Genomic DNA, 8,869 nt, shown 5'->3' with positions numbered 1-8,869 from the left:
TGAAACTGGTGGCAAGGTAAGAAACTTCAAGTTTATCCATCTTCATACGCTCTTCCTCTTACATGCGCATAGCAATCAGCTCACTCATAGTCCATTTCTCCTTCTGGGTGTTGTAGTTGATCTTTAAAGCTTCATAGGCAGCTGGAAGAGAAGTCATGATGAAGTGCACTAGAATAGCATCACTGATCTCCATGTCTAATCCCTTCAGCTTATGGGACATGTCGTTAATCATCATAATGTGCCCACGAATTCCACTCCTTCCATCATACATAGTAGTCACCAACTTGAGAATAAGAGTACTAGCATGCGCCTTAGACGTTCCTTTGAATTGCTCCTCCACAGAAGCCAGATAGGTTTTTTGCATCTTCAGAGTCTAGAATGGATCCTCTTATAGCATGCTAACGGATTTTTTCATAAGCATTAGAGACATGCGGTTACATCTCTTCCATTTTTCAAACGATAAATGCTGAGCAAGAGTGATGTCAGTGGTTAATGATGGAGGTTCATCCTCGATTAGAGCATAGTCGAAATCCAGGAATGCGAGATTAAGCATAAGAGATTCCTTCCAGGAAGCAAAGTTATCTCCAGTTAATGGTGTAATTCCACTATTTGGAGCTATTAATGGAAATTAGATGATAAAATTAAGATACTAAACTAGAAGAAACTTAGAGTGATCTAAGGGAAAATAAAATTAAGACAGGCATATATAAGGACCATTTAAAATTATGAAGCTGTGATAATAAATGTCTATTATTAACATCAAACTAATAGACTACTTTAATTGAAAGTTCTACTTAAATAAAAAATAAATCACCTTTGGGCATAATTAAATTTTATTTAAGTATATGTGCAAAACAATTGTAACACATCACCTTTGGCCAGAAGTGAAACAATCATTTTAATTATACACGTGTTAGTTTGGCTTGATTTAAATGTAACACATCACTTTTGGACAAAAGTGATACATTTAAATCATGTTATGCAAAACTAATACACTTGTATTTAGACTTGAATGATATATTAGGTGTAATGCATCACCTTTGGGTAGAAGTTTACATCAACAAATTTATTCAAGTTAAGCCTTTTTCTATGTTTTGTAAAATATATATATATATATATATGTGTGTGTGTGTGTGTGTGTGTGTATTTATATTTTAAGTGTTTTACAAAACATTAATTAGTTAATAGCAAACCAACTGTTACCGCGGATCGAACTCAGTGTTTTCCGGAAACTTTTTAGCGTACTGTTCACGGAAAAATTTTTACTCTTGGGAATTAAGTTTTTTTGGTTTGATGTGTTTTTCACGATTTAGTGTTTTCGGAAACTCAGTGTCTTCCATAAACTATTTTAACCGTAAACACATTGACCCATAAGTCCATAAACAGTTACGTGATAAAGTTTGGTCTGATTTCTTAGGGATTGTTTATCCAATATTTGATTATTATCTAAAATAATTCTGTTATTTTAATTTTCCAGAATTTTAAAAAAAAAAACTGTTATTTTAATTTTCCAGATTCGAAAAAATAAGTTTACCCAGAATTATTAGATAAACATTATAACAATCCAGATCTTGAACCAGATTATTTGAGATTTTCGAAAAACTGTGATGAGGATTATGAACATCATTAATTTATCAGATTTCGAAACAAACTTAGGTTTATACCAGATATGAATTTTAAAATCGAAAAAATTGTTAGGGTTTATTTATATTCGATTTTCAGTATAAAAAACGAACTAATAAAAAAACGAAAATTATCTTAGGGTTTATCAGGTTTTAGTCCATGCTTTCCGGTTTAGATCCTGAGTTGATGGAAAACATGAAGAACTAATTAATCAACATCGCTCTGATACCACATGTTGATCAGTTCTTCACGTATGTAATAGAAAACATGAATGTTATGATAAACCTATCACTAAAACATACATGTTATAGCAGAGAGAGTAGCCACGGCTGATGTGAATTCTCCAGATGACATGATAGTCAGCTTGGTCGAGTTCCCCTTTAGGATGTATATTAGTGATGGGGATTAAGGTTCTTGAGGAAACCGAATTATGGAGAGAGATAGGGTCACGAATTTCTTTAATGTGAGGGTTAGGTTTTCTTATGATATTAATTAACTAGTTTTAGAGCCTGTGTTACACACGAGAAAATTCAAATTATAAAATTATAAGTAAAACAAATAATTACATGGCGTATATGAAAAAAAAATGTATTACATCTATGCTTGTATCTATACAATGCGTACATAAATTGATTTTATTTATATCACAGAATGGTTTTTTTAAATGAAATTAATAAAAAAATGTCGGTGCAAAATCGTACCCGAGAATGCTTCTTTCTATTGAAAAATTCATTCTCGGTGTCATATATGTATAATTGAAAGAATTTTGGTTACGAACCAATTTCGAAAATAAGACTTCTCATACGATAGTAGTTCTAACCACTCAGCCTAAATACAAAAGATACTTTACCTTTATTGATATATATATATATATATATATATATATATCAATTTACCACCCATCAAAAGAAAGTAGGATATTAAATTGTAACAATGGATGTTCTTCAAGAACTATGTTTTTTTGAGCTACACCATAAAAAAGATTTTGATAAGTTTCAGAGGGCTTCTCGACTTTGTTATAATGACAACATAAAAAGTAACATTTTAACCCATTCAATTTTGTGAATATTTTGTTTCATTTGAGCATAGTCTTGCATGACATACTTCCCATACAACGTTCTGATCACCATTGAAGGAAAAATTAATGTTGACATAAATATTTGAAATTTGATAAAAGTTAAAAGCATTGATAGACATAGGGGTGGCATGTCGAAAGTGTTCGCAATCTTTTCTTAAGTTTTAATAGTTGAGGGAAAAATAATCAATTTGCCAAATCCCGAACCTTTTGATTATTTCAAAAAATGCCCTTTAAAATAAACTTGAAACCCGAATAATGTTTAAAATTCTAACTTTCATACTTTTGACATTTTAAAGTCAACACTTTGAACCCATAACAAATTTGACGATAAATCTATTTTGCATTCTCAAACTTTTAAAAATACTCAAAATTTTCATTTTTGAGCCGTAACAAAATTTGAGATAAATGTAATTAACTTGTACCAAACAATCTATTTACCAACTTTTGACCCATAAAATCAAAATTAACATCCACAAAAAACCCAAAACAATTTTTATTTGACAAACATGATTTGTTGTTGATTTTTAGATTCACCAAATATTTTGAAATGTATAATAAAATAATATGTTAATATTTATATTTATAAAAATATATAGATATTATATAAATATAGTGTAAAAGGAAAGTGAATAATTATTGATTTATTACATATATTAGTTTTGGAGGAAAAAAAATTGTGAGAATTAACCAAAACATGACAAGTGTCTCAATTTATTTTATTTTATTAGAATAGGTAGATCTCTTCCATGTATTTATATACACCCAAGGGGAAACCTTGATTAGCAAGAAAGGGTAGCATGGTCCATCAACAATTACCTAACTAATTATTAATAAGGTATGATTCAATTAATTTTGATCTATTATTATATAAATAATAATGATGGCCAGACATAAATATATATATCTATATATTTATTCTTACATAGTTTGATTCTCTTTTTGAACTGAATTGGTTTAAAAGTGCTGGCGGGTGAGAGACAGATGCAAAGGCATGCAACATTGCTTCCAAGGTTCGTGACTTGCATTGAGGACGAATTGTTAACCGTTTGAATTTTATGGTTTTGCCCCTTTTGTTTGTATGTATGTATGTAGGTTGATGGAAAATTAGGGCTACAATGCTGGACCAGGCTCGGATTCAAGCCGTAATTTTCATAGCACATGTGATTGTCTCTTCAACCTGATTCATTTATGGTATTTCTAAAGACTTTTTTTTTTATTAAGTTTTGTTTCCTTATTGGTTTCAATTTTGCGAGATTGGTGGCCGGGTTTGGACTTTGCAATTTATGCTGTTGGTAGTGATAGCGATGATGGTGAAGACTTTAGGCTTGATAGGCTATTTGATTATGTGACCATATTAGTATGTCTTATTTTATATTTAATTTTTGTTGAATATTTGATTCAATTTGTTTTCAGGTTTTGGTTACCTACCATCAGTTTGTTGTTAATTGCTACTACAAGGTTTGTTTTATCAGGTTATTTGAATTTGTCTACGGCTGATGCGTACCGTTTGCTAACTATTTGAGGTCATTTTCTCTTTAAATGTTTGGATGTAGCCATTCATGTTTTGATTCATGTTTTAGTATGATCTTCATCACTTAAAATGTTGTTCTTTTTGTAGTTACTATTATTTTTGATTGTTGGTTTATTTGTTTTCGTAAGTAATTCTAAAGCTCTGCTTCCTCATACGTGTATCTTATGTTAGATTGAAGCTTATAACTTTCTTGAAATTTACTTTTTTTTATCATATATGAGGTGAAGGAACATGGTTTTCATTTTTCAATGGTCGTTGGCCTTCTCCTTTTCAATCGAAGTTTTTTTTCTTTTTACTTTGTTTAGTCAAATATCTACTTTGTGCCTGTGATAACGAAACCAATATACTATATGTTGATTTCTCATTTATTTTGAGTCAGATATTGTATTGACTTTTATTTTGATTACCAATGTATTTCTGATCGGATGGTTGTTATATGGACTTCATTCATTACTTTTGTAACCAATTGTGTAGGGTTGCTAATTTGTGGTTTGAGACTGTTTTGATGGAAGCTTTAGTTGAAGACAAATTAATAGGGTTTCAGGCGTAACGATCCACGGGCAAATGATGACCAAGGTATGTTCATGAATCTATCTTAAAACATATTGTGAGAGTTTAATGTTTATATATATATATATATATATATATATATATATATATATAGGAAGATGATCAAGAGAAAACTCATCTTTAGAGAGAAAACTTAAAAACTCCTATAAAATTACTTTTAATTAAAAATAAAAAAATATTTTCAAATTTCTGTTTTTGCCATTATTCTTATAATTTCTTACCGTTTGCTCGAAAGATATAAAAAAATAAAAAAATTTAAAAATAAACCCGCTGTAATGCATATACGTATTACTGTGCGATACTGTTGTATTATGCATGTGTATTACTGTGTATTTTTAAGTTTAATAGTATTTAATGGCATATATTCAATTTTGTGTATTGTATATGTGTAGTAGTGTTGTATTATATGAAAAACAATAATAATAAAATAAAAGTCGATGTAGTGCACATGTGCGTTGATGTTGTATTACACATACGTACTAATGTGTATTCGATATGCGTATTAGTCTTATATTGCATATATACAATAGTGTGTATCAAATATGTGCAATAGGGTTGTATTCTATGTAATACAACACTTTTGCATATGCGCACTACACCGACGAGGTTACCGAGGTTTTTTTTTTTTTGGAACCAATAACAACATATAAGAATAATGAAAAAAAATAAACTTCAAAAAAAATTAAAAAAGAAGTTAAAAATGGTTTTTTATGAGTTTTTAAGTTTTTTCTATAAGGGAAGTTTTCACTTGATCCCACCCTTGAGAAGTATAGTTTGAAAACTCTATTGAGTTGAGAAAACCTGTGAAAACCCTATGTAACATCGTTTTTTTTGTTACATGTAATATATGTTGTTACATTTAATACAAAACATCGAAAACATAAAAAAAAAGTTTTGCTATTTTTTTTACATTTTTTAGTAATTTTTATATATGTTTTGAGGAGAGAGAAAATATAAATAAACTTTTACATTTTTTATTAACTTTAATTGTGGACTACAAAATTTAATCTTTAAATAAAAACATGTGGTTGAGAATGAATTCCTAGAGTTTTTACAACTCAAGTGAGTTTTTATTCTAACCTAACCCATATATGTGTGTATATATATATATATATAGGGTAAAGTTAAAATGAAAACCTATTTGAGTTGTAAAAACCCGCAAAAACCCTATGTAACATTGTTTTTTTTATATGTAATATATGTTGTAACATTTAATACAAAATATCGAAACATAAAAAAAAATGTTTTGCTATTTTTTAACATTTTTTTACTAATTTTTATATATGTTTCAGGAGAGAGAAAAAATTATATTTATAGTTACATTTTTTATTAACTTTAATTGTGAACCACAAGGTTTAAACATTAATTAAAAACATGTGGTGTTTAAATACAGAGTTTTCTCTTGATCCTCTCTCTCTCTCTCTATATATATGCAGGTTATGGATATGAAACATTAACTTCAATTGCTACGAATTCAATCAGATAAGAAGTCGAAGTGTTCGGTTGAGCTTAAAGAAACTACGATAAACATACAAGGTTTAATGTAATTGAGCGTAAAGAGACTATGTCAGCATCTTTGTAATGTTCCATGTCAGTTTTTTTCAAAGCAGATGTTGCTTTGCTTTTATGTACCAACTAGGCTAGCATTATAGTCATGGTTGTGTATATGGACTTTGTAGCAATTTATTAAAAATAGAACAGCTCTCATACAAATCCTTTTGACTTCACGTTGCATTTTTGGTGCCAATCTTAATTTGGAATTTGTTGGAAAGTGATCAAGTGGATTTTTCTTGATGACCCGTTAGGAATATGCAATCTGATTTTGTTATTACTGCAGGGAACAAAGGCGAGGAGTTGTTTTTAAACGTTCCAACCATGTCAGAGCGGCTCGAGTATAAAGTTTTAAGGCTGCAACAGATAAAATTCTTACGCCACCCTCCGCAACACCGGGGTCTAAATGCTAGTTATTTTCAAATGTCAAGAGGTTAGATTGGGAGACCTGGAATATTATACTCAACACAAACTACATTTGCATGAGGTTTTTATAGACCAAGTGAATTCTTTACTCAATACATTGCCGTTCGAAATAATAATAATAATAATAATAATAATAATAATAATAATAATAATAATAATTAGAAATACTGTATTTAAATAATTCCAACTATATCCCCACTTGTGGCCTAGTGGTAGGTGGTTTGGATTTTCTAGAGGAGACACAAGTTAGAACCTCACTTGTGTCACTTTTTGTGTATTATGACAATGAAGGATTTGAGATAGTCCTATGCAATGTTGTTAGTTCGAATCCCGATTCCACCCGGGTTTTAGTCCCACCGTATGTTATGCTAGAGAGTTATGCACATGTGATAAGCTACTGTCAAGTGGCAGCCAACAGTATGGTTACCCGGGGGAATGACCAAGCCCAATACTGAAGCGAGCATAAGCCCGGATAAGACAACATAGTCTAGAAAGAGTGGACAATGGGGCTTTCCAAATTTCATAAGTGCTTTGGCCTCACACACAAAAACAATTGACGTTCCAAAAATAAAATCCCAACTATTACATATTGGCTGACAGCTGTCCCAACTAATATTTTATGAAACTCCCATCTTTTAACCTATTTTCTCCCATTGATCCCATAGTAACGAAATACTAACACCATGAGTCTTTTGATGATATGACATGTCCGGGTGTTAAAAACACACTTATATGTCTTATACACGGCCAAAACGCTCGCTCACCACCACCACCTTCCTTTTCCTTTGATAATATCAGAAAATTAAAGAACTCATATGTATGGTAGACTTAGAAGGTATTAACTTATGAAGCGTGCTCCTCAGTTAGAGCATTCCCAACCCATCCCTAAAATTTATGTATGAGGATTTTGTAAATTATAGGATATGGTTAAGAATGGTTGTGAATGAAGGAGAGAGAAAAGCTAATGATTTTTTTTGTAAATTTGGGGAAAGTTTATTTGCCCCTACTTATTTTTTAATATTTTCTGAAATTGATTGTGAGTAGAGGAGAGAGAAACCGCAGGTTAAAGACATAAAAAATAATATTTAGTTGAACATGATAGAAAATAGTGTTTTTTAGTGTAATTATAGAGATGAGAATGAACGATGGGCTAGGAATGCTCGTCTCAATCCATTCTCCAAATTATGTGAGAGAGTTCTCCATTTTTTAGAGATGGTTAAAAGTGGTTGTGTAGGAGGAGAGAAAATATTACTGCTCATGATTAAATTTGAAGAAACACACTGTTCACCTCTATAATTTTTTATTGTTTTTTGAAAGTGGTTGTGAGTGAAGGAGAGAGAAAAAGTAATGATAAAAGTATAAAAAACTATTATTCAATTTAAAATAAGAGAAATAGATGTTTTTTAATTAATTATAGAGATGTAGATGGAGAATGGATTGGAAATGCTCTAAGAGCCTTCCTTTGATATATCAAAAAATGAAAGAACTTATAAGTATTAGTTCAGGTTGACTTAAAAGGTATTAGGCTATGAGGCATGCTCCTCACTTAGAGCATTCATAACCCATCCTTTAAATTTATGTGATAAGATTTTGTAAATTATAGGATAGTATTAAGAATGGTTGTGAGTGAGGAGAGAGAGAAAAATTAGTGACTTTTTATAAATTTGGGAAAAGCTTGTTTGCCCTATTTAGTTTTTTAATAATTGTTGAAATTGGCTGTAAGTAAAGGAAAGAAAAACCATAAGGATAAAAGTATAAAAATGTATTATTTAATTAAACAGTAGAGAGAAATGTAATAGTTTTTAGTATAATTATAGAGATGAGGATGGGTGATAGACAGGAAATGCTCTAAGAGCCACTTCACCACCATACTTTAGTGCCACTTCACCACCATACTTCAACTTTCACCTCATCTTTATACCATTAAAATACCAATAAGTAACTTTGTCACCTCGTCTTTCAACCATTATAAAACTTTGGCCCGAAAAGTTTTGGGCCTAAAGCGACCGTTGAACCCCACCAAAACTCCTAGTTAGCACTTAGCACTGACTTTGGTACTAGCAGGTTGAGCGATATTATTTCTGTTAACC

This window comes from Bidens hawaiensis, unplaced genomic scaffold (assembly GCF_021521415.1).
Source record: "Bidens hawaiensis isolate Kalapana, Puna unplaced genomic scaffold, B.hawaiensis_p1.1 tig00000284_1, whole genome shotgun sequence".
NCBI lineage: Eukaryota > Viridiplantae > Streptophyta > Magnoliopsida > Asterales > Asteraceae > Bidens > Bidens hawaiensis.
The sequence above is the reverse complement of the archived record's forward strand: the minus strand, read 5'-3'. Positions refer to the sequence as shown.